At 45.5% G+C, this 16,470-nt stretch overlaps 1 protein-coding gene across 20 annotated transcripts in view; it reads right to left on the reverse strand.

The window, feature by feature from the left end:
- MRTFB (myocardin related transcription factor B) overlaps window positions 1-16,470 on the reverse strand; it is a 258,616-nt gene that overhangs the window by 178,682 nt on the left and 63,464 nt on the right. For 4 of the 20 annotated variants that reach the window (XM_070230970.1, XM_070230962.1, XM_070230964.1 and 1 more), the window contains exon 1: window positions 7,527-7,586. The exons of 5 other annotated variants lie outside the window; for them this stretch is intronic. The gene's annotated coding sequence lies outside the window, so the exon portion shown is untranslated. Of the gene's footprint in view, window positions 1-1,981; window positions 2,047-7,526; window positions 7,642-7,806; window positions 7,965-16,470 lie in introns of those variants that run through there. 11 more of the 20 variants (XM_070230961.1, XM_070230966.1, XM_070230955.1 and 8 more) reach the window with 7 other exon arrangements.

Consider the following 16,470-nt stretch of genomic DNA (forward strand, 5'->3'; position numbering starts at 1 on the left):
GATGGACACAGTCCTCTCCTCACAGTGTCCAGTCTATCAAGGCCCACCCACAGGACAGACTCTGCTTTTCACTGGGTGAGGGGCAGTATGGATCTGAACTGGCAGAACTGAAGAGGAGAACACTCTGAGTGGAAGGGATGGTGTTATAGGAAGCAGAGTGCCGTTGGGGAATGCTGAGTAGCCTTGTTGTCAGGGAGCATCCAGGAGGGCCATCATCAGTAGCAAGGCTAGAAAGCAGGGGGCCCTCAAGAGCCAGGCTGAGTGCGCTCTCTCTTCTCAAGTACACTGATTATCCTACTCAAATTGAATCACGGCTTACTCTCAACTTCAATTCTAACGCAGCCACGCGTCACTTAAAGACAGGGATACGTTCTGAGAAACGCATTCTTAGGCAATTTTGTCGCTGTGTGAGCATCACAGAGTGCACTTTACACAAAACTAAATGGTATAGCCCACTTCAGCCCAGGCTGCATGCACTAATCTTATGGGACCACTGTCCTGTATGTGGTCTGCCATTGACCGAAACATTATGCAGCACATGACTGTATCTTGCTATTGTTTTTCTTCATGGTTTCTTTTTTTCTCTTTTAAAAGTGAGGGGGTGAGTAGGAAAAAGAAAAAGAGAATAACAACCTCTACCCATGTTGGCATTGGTGGTAATGGTGGTGGAAGCAGCACTAAGTAATGAGTTTCACGTGCTCTTTCTAAATTCTCCCAACATTCTTACAGAGACAGAATTGTTCCTTTTACAGATTAGGAAACTGAGGCTCAGAGAAGTCAAATAGATGGCTGATGCCCACAGAGCTGACAAACGCAGACACAGGATTTAACTGCAAGTTTGACTCCCAAGGCCTGCTTTCTCTTAGGCACACACGTATAAGGGATTTTATACATTAAAACTGCTAAAAACGACTTACAGCTTCACGGTACATCAATTGCCATACTGATACAGAAACAGCCTTCATACATACAACCAAACCACTTAGAAAAGATAAAGGAAAAGAAGATCTCACTTACAAAAGCAAAAAAAGATAAAATATGTACATAAATTTAACAAGAAATGGGCAAAAAATGAGAAAATCTTTAAAATGCTCTGGAAGGATTCAAGAGTAAAACCCAACAAATGAAAAATATACAATGTCCTTGGATAAGAAGATTTAATATCAGAAAGATAAGAATTCTCCCTATATTAGTTCATAATTTTAACATGACTTCAATTTTTTTTTTTCTGGAACTAGACAAAGGATTCTAAAGTTCACATGGAAAAATAAACAAGCAAAAATTGCCAGGAAAATAAAGGGCAACAAAGGAAACTAATTTCACAAGGTATTAAAACATTTATAAAACCAATAATGTGTACTAGTGTATGAATAGAAAGACTAATGGAACAGAACAGAAAAGTCGAGAGGTGTGCCCCAGTACACCCGGAAGTTCAGAGCACAATAAAGGTGTATTGTCTTCTGAAACAAATGGGTAATGATAACTGGCAGCCATATGGAAAAAGATAAAGTTGAATCTATATGTCATCCCTGAACACTAGAATAAATTCTAAAGAATCAAAGATTTAAATGTAAAAATGAAACTATAAAAGCACCAAAAGAAAACAAGGGCAAATTCCAAATTCTTGGAGGTCTTTCTGTGACTCTAAATTCAGACACCATAAAAGATCACCTGAAATTTAAAGGAAAACCTTTTAAGCCTCCCTCCATATCAAAATACATCAAGACAATTTTTTTTAAAAAATTACAAACTGGGGGAAACTGCAACTCACATCACAAAGGGCTAATCTCTCTCAATACATAAATTCCTAGAAATCGATTGTAAAAAAGGCAATCTGAAAGAAAAATGTGCAAAGGGCATGAAGAGACGGTTCACAGAAAAGAAACAGAAATAGCCTTTAAGCATGTGAAAAGATGCTCAGTCTCATTCCTCATCAAAGCCATGCACACTGAGACAACACTGAGTGTCATTTCTCACCCACCGGACGGATACAAATCCAAGGGTGGTGGACACAGTCTGTTGGCGAGGCCATGGAGAGGCACTCTAATGCACTGTGGGAGTTCAAAATGGTACAACCGTGAAGGAGGACAGCACTGACCACAATTATAAATGCACTGTTACCTGACCCAGCAATGCTACTTCTGGAAAGATATCCCACAGGTATACCCCACATACACAAAATGACATGTGAACAAGGCTATTCACCACAGGTTGCCTGTGATGGCAAGAAACTGAAAAAAACTCAAATAAGACAAATAGGGCATAGTTCAATAAACCATGGCACAGGCATACGATGGAATATTCTGAAGCTGTTAAATAAACATTTTCTACATACTAATACAAAAAGATCCCAAAGGTATATTAACTGAAAAAAGCAAGGGCAGCATAATTTATATAGTATGCTACATTTTATATAAAAAGGAGCCTGTATATGTAATATACTGGTATCCGCTTGAATCTACACAAAGAAACAATAGATACCCACAGGAAACAAATAAAAGAGGTTATCTATGGGGGGAGGGGAGAAGTTAGACCAATACACTACTGGAAATTAGACTACTCAAAATACACTGTTTTGATTTTTCAACCATATGAACATTTCATCTACACAAAGACTTTTAAAGTGTTAAAAGTGTAACTCACAGAAAGCAGAGAAAGAGAATTACCCATAAATCAGAGTCAAAATCCAACAAGTATTAAAAAAAGACTTCTTCTCTGAAACTAGATATTGACAAGCATCACTTAGTGTCACCATCACTAAAAATTATAAAAGACAATGTAATTTTTTTTCAATCAAGCCAAAGCATCTGATTATAATAATCTATTAAAAAGCTATGGGGGGGGGGAGAATTAGAAGAGAGAACAGGAAGGTGCAATGGGAAGGATGTTGTAGTCTAATGGTTCTCAAATTATGGTCCCTGGCCCAGCAGCATTAGCATCACCTGAGAATCTGTTAAAAATGCAGATTCTGAGGCCCAGCCCAGACTTACTGAACCAGAAACTCTAGCAGTAGTAAGGAGCAATCCTTGTAATACACTCAAGTTTGAGAGCCACTGATCTGGTCCAGTGCCTCTCACACGTTCACATGCATCATTTGCAGGAGGATCTTGTTAAAATGTAGATTCTGGTTCTGTAGGTCTGCGGTGACCCTAGCGTCTGCATTTCAAACAGACTCCAGGATGCTGCCGATGTGCTGCTGGTCTGGGGAGTCTCCTCTGAGAAGAAAAGCTCAAGTCCACCTGGGGAAGAAGGCACGCAAACAGTCTTCACATGGTGGAGTCTCCTATGACACCTGCCTCAACGTCAGAATGGAGAAGTCCTTGTACGGGTTTCCTGGCTAAGAGAGACGATTGTAGCCTCCCACAGAAATTCTGTACCTAACACACAGCAAATATATTTTCAAACGTAGTTCTTATTAAAACCACCACAACAACTATCAATTACTGAAATTCAACTTAAAGATGTCCCATTTGAGAAAACTTTGATTTATAAGTGGACCTATGAGCCTTCCAAAACGGAAACAAACAAAAAACCATATTCATACATCTGCCTGGTTATCCTGTCTGATTAACTTTACTTCAAAAACATTAACCACAGCATCCGCTCTCCATGAAAAAACACCAGTTTGTTTCCTTCTAAACATTTTCAAAAAATAGTTCTTATATTTACAAACACTGATTCTCTGTTTGCTTTACATGGAGGAAAAAATCTTTACAGCAATCTTCCGAGTAAAGAGTTCTAGTTTAGATGGAAGGATCTAGAAATGCTGTGTATCTTCATTTTGCAAGTCATCCTTGGGATAAGGTTTTTGGTGTTAAACATTAATCAACGTGTTGAAATTTCTACATATTCCCTATTTCACTGAATTGATACCATCAACTTTCAGACACTATTATTTTATGTACCGCTAAGAAAAATTGCCAATTAAACCATGACATGACAATTGTAAGATACCATTTCATCTTAGATATGCACCTTAAAAATCAATGAAATAGCTTATTTACAAATCTCAGAGATATGTGCTTAGTAAATTACTCATTTTCATCCATAAAGGCATAGATTTTTGCCCATTCAACGTGTCCCCTATGTCTAAAAACTAGAACGGTTTCATATCTATGCAGTTCATATTATTTGGTTTATTTTTATAGAGATGAATATTTTTAAAAAGTAGTGAAGAGAACAAAAAGGAGTGACCTCTTTTTTTTCCCCCTGAGGAAGATTCACCCTGAACCAACATCTGTTGCCAATCTTCCTCTTCTTTTTGCTTGAGGAAGATTAGACCTGAGCTAACATCTGTGCCAATCTTCTTCTATTTTTTTGTATGTGGGACACCACCGCAACGTGGCTGGCGAGTGGAGTAGGTCAGCACCCAGGATCTGAACCCGCGAACCTGGGCTGCTGAAGTGGAGCACATGATACTTTTAACCACCTGGCCACAGGGCTGGGTCCAGGAGTGACCTCTTTTTACCCTGGAATGTGATACTGCTTGCTCAAAGTAATAAAAATTAAATACTCTCAATTTGGATAATTTTCCAATCCAAAAGTACTCAATGTATCTATCTCTAGACAATTTAATATATGTCCTTCTATTTTGACAACAGTGTTTACTTACATGTTTGTTTCCATGGCACCTTTCATAAGTAACAAAAAATGAACAACACCTTAAGGCAAGAAGCAACTTATCCATTCAATGAAAAGGAAAAATAACCCTCCTTTGTAGATTTAACAAGAGTTGAAGAAATTTATAATGTTACACTGTAGCTCTATAACAGTCTAAGTTGAAGTTTCTTAACTCAATTTGCATTTTCCCCATAGCAGCAAGACTAACAGTTTCAAATGAAAAGACAATTTCTAACGAATCATACCAGGGGGTGATTACAGATCATTTTAATTTTCACCTTTACACACGTGCATTTTCCAAATTCTCTAATAGAGATATTAGTAAGTAGGACAGAAGGTTATTTAAAAAGTGGTTACACTAATTTGTCTTTTACTTAACTCAGACCTTTTCAGTTAGTCTACTCATTAAAGCTGTTGCTTCCGACTCCATTCTAACTTCAAACTGCTCATTGATCCAAGTGTTTAGTTGTGAACATTTCCAGGAAGAATTTCCATTAAACAAAGCAAATTTTTCAGAGAGACATAGGTACTAACCTTGTCTCCCATCTGAGGTTCTAGAATAATCAATCACAGTGTCATCAGCCAAGAGCCTGCCTTTTTGGTATGTCATTCACTTCAGAAAGAATGGGGGGGTGGGCAGCCTGGTGGCATAGTGGTTAAGTTCACGCACTCTGCTTCGGTGGCCCGGGGTTCACAGGTTCCGATCCCGGGCTCAGACCTAGCACTGCTCATCCAGCCACGCTGTAGCGGCATCCCACATAAAATAGAGGAAAACTGGCACCGATGTTAGCTCAGCAACAATCTTCCTCAAGCAAAAAGAGGAAGATTGGCAACAGATGTCAGCTCAGGGCCAATCTTCCCCACAAAATAAAAGAAAGAAAGAATAGGGGGATAAATTTCCAAGCAAAAATTGTTTAAGTGACACTTAAATTCTGCCCCCTTTCCTGTTATAATTGAACTGGCAATGGAGATTGTTCTTTAGAGTGGATCTCAAGGTGGATCCACTTGCCCTCTAAAAGACTAGTTTAGTTATCAGAGTGACCGGGGACACCACTGGCATTCAGTGTTTGGGCACCAGGATGCTGGACTTCACACAATGCACGAGACAGACCCATATAATGAAGATTCATCCTGCTCCTCAGACTCTTGTAAATGTCCAGCCAGATTAATCACTACAAACTGGCATTACTTTAGAACATAATCCTGAAAAGTTTTTTAAAGAAATTATGGGAAAACCCCAGTAATTTAGGAGAAAATACCTAAAGCGAGGGAAGTTGCGACAGAATAATAACTGATGTCTAAAAATTAGTGGCCATGTTCTCACACCATGCATTGTTAACTCAACATTTAAGTGCCAAGTCATAATATTGAGCATATCTCAACTAGTGAGATATCGACACTGAATCCCAAAACTTGAATCTAGCTAATATTTTCTTCATTATTATCAATGATAAGTGGTAGGAACCCAGCATCGTGCCTCCAAGTAGCAGTATCTCAAAGCTTGTGGCACAAAAGATGTCATATGATGTAGTTTGAAAATACGGCATCCGTGGGGGGGGGGGGTTATATTAATATTATTTATGTGTTGATTGAGACAGTGTGTAATTTATCTTGGCACGTTACCCCTAATTCAATCTAGACTGTTTCTTTATTATCATAAACAGGTTATCCCAGCAGTTAGGTGGTCCCCACTCCCAGCCCAGGGTTCATCTGTATCTCTGCTCTTTCGTTTTCTTGTTTGAAATAGTTCCTGCTATCTTTATGCCCTTCAATCCAAATGTCTTCGTCAGAAGCAGGTGCAGGCACCCCAGCACATATCTTCTAGCACCGTAGTATGTGCTAGCTGTAAATGATACGGCAGTGCCTGTCATATATTGTTCTGGTTTTATTTCTCCCTTACATTTAAACTGGAGCATCATCCTGATTTTCAGTTATGTGTGTAGGTAGGTTATCCTGTTGACGAATTTCATCTCAGGGCAGCAAAGGGGTCTTTACAGACGTTTACTGCAAAGGGGAGGGGCCTTGGTTCTGACAAGGTGGAGCACCGCTGCTCCAAAGGGTGGAATCGCATGCTTAACGAAAATCAAACTTAAAAAGTTTCCTTTGCCTCAAGCAAGCCCTGGGCTCCAACACGCCGCTTCCATTCGGCCTGACACCCCAGCCCCGCATACCCTCGCTGCTCTAAGCCCACTTCTGCTCTCGCCCAGGGCCAAACAAGGGTTCTTGACCATCTTGGGGTTATCGACCCTTAGGGGAATTTGACAGAACCCAGGGCTCTCTCCCAAGAAACTCATTTACTGTGCTGCATCCACTTCCAGGGGGGCTCCCAGACACGCCCTCTGCAGCCCAATCGGGACTCGAGGGATGGAACCCGAGCCCCAAAACCCCGCGAGTGGGGGTAGGGAGAAGGATGGGAGGCAAGGACGGGCCGTGGGCGCTGGAGGCTGGGGGCCCGGGCTGGAGCCGCATCCCACGCTCCTAGCAGTGTGACTGCGGGCTGGGCGCTCCACCTCTCTGTGCAGCGAGCGGGACCGCGCCAGTCACTGCCCGGCATCCAGCAAAGGCTCCACCAACGGGCTCGCCGCGGCCAGCAGCCCGCGCCCTCGGCGCCACGCCGCCGCCAGAGGAAACCGAGGCGGGCCCGGGGGTCGCCCCCGAGCGCGGGCACCAGCTGCAAGCGCACCGGCCCGGGCGGCCCCGCGGCCCTGGCCCGGCCGCCCCGCCCCGCCCGCGCGGGTCCCCGGACGGCGCGCACCGGGCGGCTCCGCGGCAGCGCGGCGCAGGCTGGGGCGGCCACCCAGCACGCGGGCCGCCCACCCGGCCCGCTCCCCGGCCCGGCACTCGGGCTCCGCCGCGCTCACCCCCTCCTCAGCCCCCAACGGCCGCCACCGCCGGCCGCAGCTCACCTCCCCGGCCGCCGCCGCCGCCGCCGCTACGGCCGTCGCGCGCGATCTCGCGAGACTTCGCTCCCCTCCGTGCCCCCCCCCCCACTCCCGCCCTCCCCGCGGCGCGCGCGGACCCCGGCCTGGAGCGGGCTTGGCGCGCTCCCCCGAAGCCGCCCCCTGGCCTCGGGGTGGGGCCTAGCCGTGCTCGCGACCCCGCGTCCACGTCCCGCCCTCCCTTCCGCCCACCTCTGTGACGCGGAAGGGTTAAAGGCCAGGTGCGAAACGGTCGCCTCCTTCTCACCTGGCCGGCCGGGTGCGCGTGCGCATGCGCGCGCCCGGGACCCTGAACCTGCGAGCCTTTGCAAGGGCCCGGAGCCCGGTGACATCAGTGATCCGAGCCGCCGGTCTGGAAGGGCTTTCTCTGTGCCGAGCGGTTTACACCTCCCCCTGAGTCCTCACAACTGCCCCCAAGAAGTGGCTATTCCCATCCTCCCCATGCCAGAGGGGAAGAAACGGAGGCTTAGCAAGCTCCAGATTACAGAGCTGGGAATTGGCGTCCGGGGTTGTCTGACGCCCAAGCCAAAACCCCGTTTTTCCACGTTCATGACAACCCCTAGGCCCTGGCCCTGGCCCTCCCTCTGCAGAGGGCGTCTGACTTCCCTCCCCAGGTTCACCAAGGTGAGATGAGACCTCCTAGGAGGTCCGTGGCTTTTATGGAGCTGCTGTCAGGAGAACCTTCTTCATTACACCAACTTCCTAAGGCCTCCCTGTGCCAGGCCCTGTACAGCGCCCCGAAAACTATGGGACTGTTTATATTCGGTTCTGTCTCCTCTTTAGACTGGCGGCGATTCGATGGAAGAGAAGGCAGTACAATGGGACACAGGACCTAGAACCAGAATGTACATGGTGTTAGGGAGCTCAGAGAAGGATGTGACTTCTTCCTGGGGGTACAATCTTAACATTATAAAATTGTTTTTAAAGAAGAGGGGCTAGCATTTATTGAAGGCATTCCAAGGTCATTACCGATATTCTCCCAAGTTAAGTCAGGAGACTCAGAGCCCCAAGGTTATAAGTGAGATAGGTTTTGAGCCTGGGTCTGAGTCCAGAGCCTAGTACTGCTTTGCACTAAAATCCCATGAGCTGGTTCGTCTGGGCCAACAAGTTGCTGTCAAATCAAGAGCCTTGGAGGTCCTAGGTATAACTTCACTTTGCATCAGGGTCTGCGTGGCTTACCCAGCTCAGCTGACAGTCATGTCAGTGTCTGCACACGTTGGCCTGCCCACCCCCCAACCTGTCCACTCCCTCCAGAAGCAATGCCCCTCTGTACAGGCCAGAGGTTATGGGTGCCCTTCCATGTGCCAAAATCACCCAACCCATCTGATGGAGGAAGTGAGAGAGGCCGGGAAATCATATCGGATGGGCAGCTGCAAGGGGTCAAGCACTGCTCCAGGTGCTCCCAATAACCCCATGCGGAAGGTGTGGTTGTCCTCATTTCACAGATGAGGAAACCAAGGGCTTAAGAGGGAAGATAGCTTGCCCAAGAGCACACAGTTGGTAGGTGGGAGGGCTAGGGTTTCACCCCAGGTCAGTCTGTCCCCAAACCTACAAACTTTGGCCTCAGTGACCAACAAGGTTCTTCCCAACCCCCAAAGCCTGTGTCTTCATGAAACTGAAAACCTAGAAGTCCCCTCTAGACAGGTCTCCAGTCTAACATACCATATTTTCTTCTCTGGGTGGACTTTGCCTCAATATTCTCATCTAAAATAAAGATATAAATAGGTTGTTGGGAGTATTAGCCAAGTTAATATAAGTGAAACATGTAGAAAATTGCCTTGCACAGATTAAGCTCTCAGCAAATTATAGCTATTATTACCATGGGTGGGATGTCTGTGATATTTTATTCTTTCCCCATCTCCCAACATAAACTCCAAGTCAATTTGGAGGATGTGACCTTATCTGCTCAGGCATGGAAATAAAATTAGTTTCTAGCACACTGGAAACAATAAATGTTCTTTAATGGACAAAATTACCCCCAGACTTTCTTCTGACCGTGGAAAGAGACCAGACTTTCCCAAAGCTTTGATGCACTTTCTTCCCAGTTTCCTGGGAAACTGGCAGCCGGTTTTCTAAAAGGCTCCCCTTATATAGGGAAAGCCACCTAAATAATTTTCAGTTGTTGGCAAAAACAAAGAAAAAAAAAATTAAGCTGAAACTTCTTAATGTAACCATGGTGACATCATGATGGGGGAAGCTTCAGGAACTGAAGCTGCCACCACCCTTAGGCCATGGTACCCCAAAGTTAGGTTTCTCCCCTGACACAAGGTATGCCACATGTTCCCATCAATGGCAATGGCAATGGCAATGGCAATTCCTATCAAGGAGGGGACATAGCAGGATCCAGAGAGGGCATTATAGGTTGACCAAAAAAATTTAGATGATTCTAATATGCACGCCTCTAAAGGTTTAACATATGGTTTCCAAAAAACGCTATTAAAATGTCTTTTGATCCAAGAGGAATTTTATAAACAGCTATAATGGGATTTATTTAATGTTCATTCATTCAATAAAAATTTAAGCACTTACGTGCCAGTTACTGTGTTATCAGCTGTGAGCAAGACAGACACAGTCCATGCTCTCATCATATTTATGGTCTAGAAGGAGAGAGAGGTGTTAGTTAAATAATTGAACCGATAAGTGTTGAAATATGTGATAAATAGAATCAAAAAGAAGAGCAAATGACAAAAAAAAAAAAAAGAAAGAAAAAGGCTAGATGGAAGGGTAGGAAAGAACTTGCTTGAACTAAGTAACCAGGTTCTGGAGGATGCATCAGCGTGAACTAGGCAAGGAGAGGGGAGAGCATTCCAGAGACAGGGATGGCATGAGGCAGCAAGGAGTAGGTAAGAGTTGGTAGCTGGGAGGGCAGGGTGGACCAAGGCCTTAAGAGGCACCTCAGACATGTACACACCCCGAGCACAAGGGACAGTGGGGAGGAGAGAACCCAATTGAAGGCAGAAGAATGTCATGAGCAATGCCATTGGTCCCCCCATAGCATCCTGCCCCCTTGGTCAATCCAAGCTCATTACGGAATCCTGCCACTTCTGCTCCACCAGTTCTTGGGCAAAGATGGGCAGGCTGTAGTGACACAGCTGTCACATCTCTAACCAATCTGTATTTGAGGAAATTCCATATTCTATGTCCCACCACCCCAGAGTAGAAATCAGGATGCAAATCTCCTGCCTCCCTTGCAGCTGGGACAAGGGGTATGACGTAGGCTCTGCCGTCCAGAGGCACCATGTGAGGCTGAATCGGGTTGGGAGCCTTGTTTCTGTTGATGTGACCAGTGGCCAAAGCAGCTAACTTTAGGGGTGGCGGTTGCGGGGTCGAGCTCCCGATGGAGAAGCTGCCTGGGTGCTGACGGCAGCGGTGGTTGTGGGCAGGGCTAAATCATGCAGGGTGGTGCTTAGTTCATCGAGCCAGGCCTGCAGTGTGGTTTGGGGCATGTTTCCTAGAAGCTTAGCCTCAAGTTCTTTCCTCCAGCCCTCCCAATGATCCTGTGGGATACCTAACATCCTGTATTACATTCCCCTTCCTGTTAAACCAGCTAGCATTTCCACCAAGAACGCTGACCCCTCACAGGCCAAAGCCGATTGGAGCCAGTGAGACTTGGAGAGAGGCTTATTAAGGGCAGGGGTGAGGGGAAGTTTCTCTGCTGTAAGAGAGAGCCCCAGGAAGCCAGCTCATCCTCGCTGCCTAACACGGAACCTCGGTTGACACCAATGGCTTTTCCCACAACTGTGGGATAAGACGGGGCCTGCATGGCAGAGAGCGGTGCAGAGAAACCAAAAGATCTTGCGTCCCTGACTATATCACCAAGCTGCTGGATTGACCCCAGACCTACAAGGCCATGGACGTCGCCTTCGTCGAGCTAATGCATGTGGTTAAACCACCTAGGTTGGCTTCTCTCTTCCTTGCAGCTCAAACATTCACACTGGTGCAGGGAGGAAGGGAGCAACTGATGGGGAAAAGGTATGCATCCTCCGTGACTGTGTCAGGAGCCAGCCCAAATCCTGGGCAACCTGTTACACCAACCCCCCCCCCCCCCCCACAAACACACACATCACTCCTACTCAGGGAATCTCTGCCTGGTTCTAAACACTTCATTCCAGAAAACACATCCTTTCTTGGTCCTTCCCATCCTTTGACAGTCGCTTTGATGGACACAAAGTGGTTCTGTGACTTGCCCAGCTCACACATCTGGCAAGTGGCAGAGCTGAAGGGCTGGAGGCAATCCAGATCCCAGGCTTTTAACCACTAAGTTGAATGCCATGAACCACCCAGCCTCATTACGCTAAAAAAAAAAAAAAAAAAAAGGAAAAAAGCATGGCCCTGAGCCAGGAAAAAATAGAGAAAGAGCTCAAATCCAGCCCTGTATTTGCTGTCTGTCCTTGAGAAACCTCTTAAGTCTCACTTTGAAATGAAAATGACGTTAAGGATGCTTCATAGAGTCCGGCAGTCATCTCTGCAGTTCACTTAAAATGACTTCTGGCTCCCCACCTTCTGGGCATGCGCAGGAACGCACTTCCTGGGCCGCTTGGGTGGGGTCATGTGACTGGTCCGAGCCAAGGAGCATGAGTGGAGGGGTATGTGTCTCTTCTGGGTAGCTGCTCTATTGAACAGAGTCCCTGGCCAATCTATCGGGGACTTATAACCTGAGCAAGAAACAAACCTTTATTGTTTTAAGCCGCTGGCAGTTGGGGGTTGATGGCTGTCACAGCATGAGCCGGCCTATTCCAATGGATACAAACAGTATGGTGGTCTGCTCATGTATTCACTCAACAAACACTTTTCTGCTATGGTTCAAACCCCAGCAGGGCAAGAGAAAAAGCTCAATAAGCAGTCCTGAAGATTCTGGCTCAATCTGTCTGGGATGGGGCCCAGATCTCTGCAGTTTTCTGGGGCTCCCCAGTGATTCTGACGCACTGGCAAGCCTGAGACTTCTGCATGATTCTTTGTCCACCATGTGATGGTAGAGAGGACAGGGTCCCTACCCTTGAGGGACACATAGACTTGGACAATGGACACAGAAATAGAAAAATTACAATGCAAACATGGTTAAGTGATCTGAAATCTGCAAAATGAAGTGAGAATATCCAGGAGCTTTATGGACGATAAAGTTGTGCATGTAATAGAAAGTAGATATACATCCTGCCAAATTCATTCATCAACTGTGTCACCCGAGATGAGGTACTTAGGCTCTCTGAGCCTCCATTTTCTCATCCTAACATAGAGCATTATTGTCTCTGTTTTCCAAATATTAAAACTGAAGCCCAGAAAAGTTCTAAACAACCCATGGCCACATAGGTAGCACATGGCTGAGCTGGAATTCACACCCAGGTCCTTCTGTATCTGAAGCCCACTTTTTCTTTCTTTCTTTTTTTTTTTCTTTTTTTGGTGGGGAAGATTGGCCCTGAGCTAACATCTGTGCCAATCTTCCTCTATTTTGTATGTGGGATGCCACCACAGTGTCACTTGAAGAGCGATATGTAGGTCTGCGCCTAGGATCCAGGCCTGCAAACCCCAGGCTGATCAAGCAGAGTGCACAAACTTAACTACTACGCCACCAGGCCAGCCCAAAGCCCACATTTTTAAACCCTGGGCTTGGCTGGTTCATGCAAGGCCCCTGCTTGTCTCTCCAGCTATAGCTCTTGTCTCCCACTTCACCTAGAACCCTATCTTCTAGCCACACCAAACTGCTTGTTGCTCTAGGCCCATAGCATGCTATTTCACACCTCCCTGCTTTGGCCCCTGCTGGTGCCTCTGCCTGGCATGCTTTCCTTTGATTCCTACTGCCCTGCCTCCAAGCACCAGACACATCCTTGGATACTCAGTTTGAAGACCCCATCCTCGGGCCTGTAACCCTCTCCCACAGTGCGGTCCCACAAATGGCCTTGCAGGTACTTCCTCCATTAGATTGCAGCCTTGTGGAGGGCGGGGCCTTGGCTTCCGTTCTCTGGGCCATCTGACTAGCATCACAGGCACCTGTGCTCGAGCATCAGCCACAGCCACCTGAATACCTAACTTGGCAAAACCAAAGCCCTATAGCTTACAAGACAGACCCTCCCAAGAAGACCACCCAGCAAAGTATTTCAGAAAGCAGGGTGAACATCCTAACCCAGCCTGTGCCACTTTGTAGCTTTGTGATTATGAACACCATCCTTAATCTCTTCTGAGCCTCAGTCTTAGATGTGAAATGGGGCTAATGACAGTACCGGCCTCACACAGTTGTGAGAAGTCAATGAGATATTATGTAGACGATAAACTCGTGCACACTGCCCGGCTCCTCAGGAAGAAGTGAATTAAATTCCAAGCGCCTTTGTTGTTATCATCATTGACGTCATCATCTCTTTCTTCTTCTTCTTGCTACTACGACTACTCAGCATGCCCCCATAGCTATCATTATTAATATTATTACTCACCACATCCTCTCTCCTTTCCTGCCATCCCTAAGTGACTTTACTAAATGTTCCTTCCAAGAACAGACAGTATTCTCGGAATTCTCGAAAGGAGTTTCATTGTCTTGTTGATGGTTCAGTGCCCGAGATAATTTTGTACCCTTGGTACCTCCCAGGGAGCTGCCGGTTGGCTCCTCAGGAAGTGCCAAGACCTTTCCATGAAGGCTTCCTGGATACAGCTAAGAAAATATGGGTTCTCCTGAGGCTCCCTCTGTCGTTGACTTGACAGCATCCCACTCCAGGGGGTTCTGGGTTCCTTCCTGGTCCGCCCAGGCCATGTGAAGGTGGTCCCCACCCTTGGCTGTGGGAGTGGCAGGGTCCCAGTCAAACAGGCCTGTGGGCTTCTGGAGCCATTAATAACAATAAAAGGAATAATCCCTGGAATGGGCTTCTTTCTTTCTTCCCAAGGGAACTCAAAAGAGTCGGGCTTTGGAATTTCAAATAATAATGCTCCGTCTGCCATCAGAGCGAGAGAATCTTGCCCTTCCTTCCTTATCTTTCACATATCTGCAATATGGTGGGCAAAATTTGGGTTTTCAGCAAAGCATTCCTTGAGGTTTCATGCTGAAGAACTCCAAGCTCTTATGAAAGGATGGAAAAGCAGAAAATTCCCCCACACCCGAAATATTGCTAGAACAGGGAACGGACGAGAAAAACCAAACCTCAGATAGCGAAAGGAAGGAAAATGCAAACTTGGCTTTTCTGATGGAAAAGGTTCTGAAGGCCCAGCCGTGAAAGGTTTCTGCTGGGCCCCGCATGTAGGTGAAAATTCACAGGGTCTGTGAAAAGGGAAATAAAATGAAAAGTCTAGGGGAAAGGGACAGCATGCATGTGGCAGGGGGGTCGGGGGTGGGGCAGAAATCAATGAGGTAAGAGGACTGCTGGCTGAGAATTTTCTCCAGAGAGCTGGAGTGGAAAAAGACAGTTTTTTTTTTCCAGAACCGTGTTAATTCACAACTGCTCAGATAAATTTGCATTCCCATCTTGACTGACTCATTTGGCTGGAACAATGAGCTCACATTCCAGAGCCTGGACTGACCCTCATGCACCCCACTGCTGATAAAGTGTAAAGTGTGTCATTCGTGCTTTTTTGCACTAAGAAGGACCATGAAATCTGCTGGGTTGTCTACCTTCTGACAATGCAATATCTAGCATTCGGTGTTGTATTCTCATGTCAGCCATTTCCAGGGGAGAAGGGAAGAGGGAAAGGATGAGAGGGGGACGTTTTTTACAATGTATCAAGATTTAAGGATCAGCCCTTCAATTGAAAAACAAACAAAGTTACCATTAAGGAAAGGGGGGAGGCAAGAATGACCCTATGGTGATGAATGGAAATTAGTAGTATTGGTATGAACTAAAGATTTTTTGATTGTTTAGAGAGATAGATAGACACAGATATAGATGTTCATGTATGCATTGATATACATAATATATTTGCAAGCTCTAAACACTGAGAGGACCTAAAGACAAGGATTCCCCAGTAGCAATGAGCACACTTACCACCCAGATTTTGGTTTCTAAACACCATTCTCCAATAAAAAGAACTGGGGCTCCTTAGAGAAGTGGTTGATTCCAGAGCTGGGGTAGGGATGAGCCTGGAACACCATGTGGTGCCAGAAAATAAGAAATTGCTCAAAAAGGCTTGAGGATTTATTAAAGGGATATAGGAGCCAACCTGCAAGAGCTCCCAATGGCCAAAGCAACAAAATAATAATGGTCTTGGTTTATAAATCCTAGGATAAAGTAAACACCCATGAGTCCATATTGATGGAAGGAGGTAGAGAAGGAAGGAGGGAAGGGAGTCTTTCCTTGAAGAAGAATTACAATTAATAAATGTAGAAGGAATGAAGGAAATTAATAAATCACCTTTAGAAAGCCACAGTAATAATTTCTGTGGACAGATCCATGGACTGATGCTAAATTTTAAGTGGGCAGAAGTGTGAGGAGATAAAGGATAGCCTCAAAGTATCTCTCCCAAGATATTTATTCATTTCAAAGGGAAAAATGGTAACTTTACAGTGAAGTTATCACTGTAAATGTGAAATGACCAGTATTTTTTTTTTAAGTGTCAAAGTCATAAGAGACAAGGAAAGACTGAGGAATTGTCACAGATTGGGGGAGACATGAAGACTAAATACAATGTGGAACCCTGGACAGAAAATGGACATTAGAGGAAAAAAAACAGTGAAATCTGAGGTTATAAGGTCTACAGGTTAGTTCATAATATCATACGCATGATAATTTCACCGTTTTGATCACTGCTCTATAGTGACAAAAGATGCTAACGTTAGGAGACACTGGGTGAAGGGTATATGGGAATACTCTGCTGTTTTTGCAACTTTTTGGTAAGTCTTAAAATTATTTCCAAATAAAAAGTTTAAAAAAAACGGGGCACTGAATTTACCTGGTTATTGCCAATAGGGTTTTCTAGGAGCGACCTGGAAACCATCCAT

This window comes from Equus caballus, chromosome 13, assembly GCF_041296265.1.
Source record: "Equus caballus isolate H_3958 breed thoroughbred chromosome 13, TB-T2T, whole genome shotgun sequence".
NCBI lineage: Eukaryota > Metazoa > Chordata > Mammalia > Perissodactyla > Equidae > Equus > Equus caballus.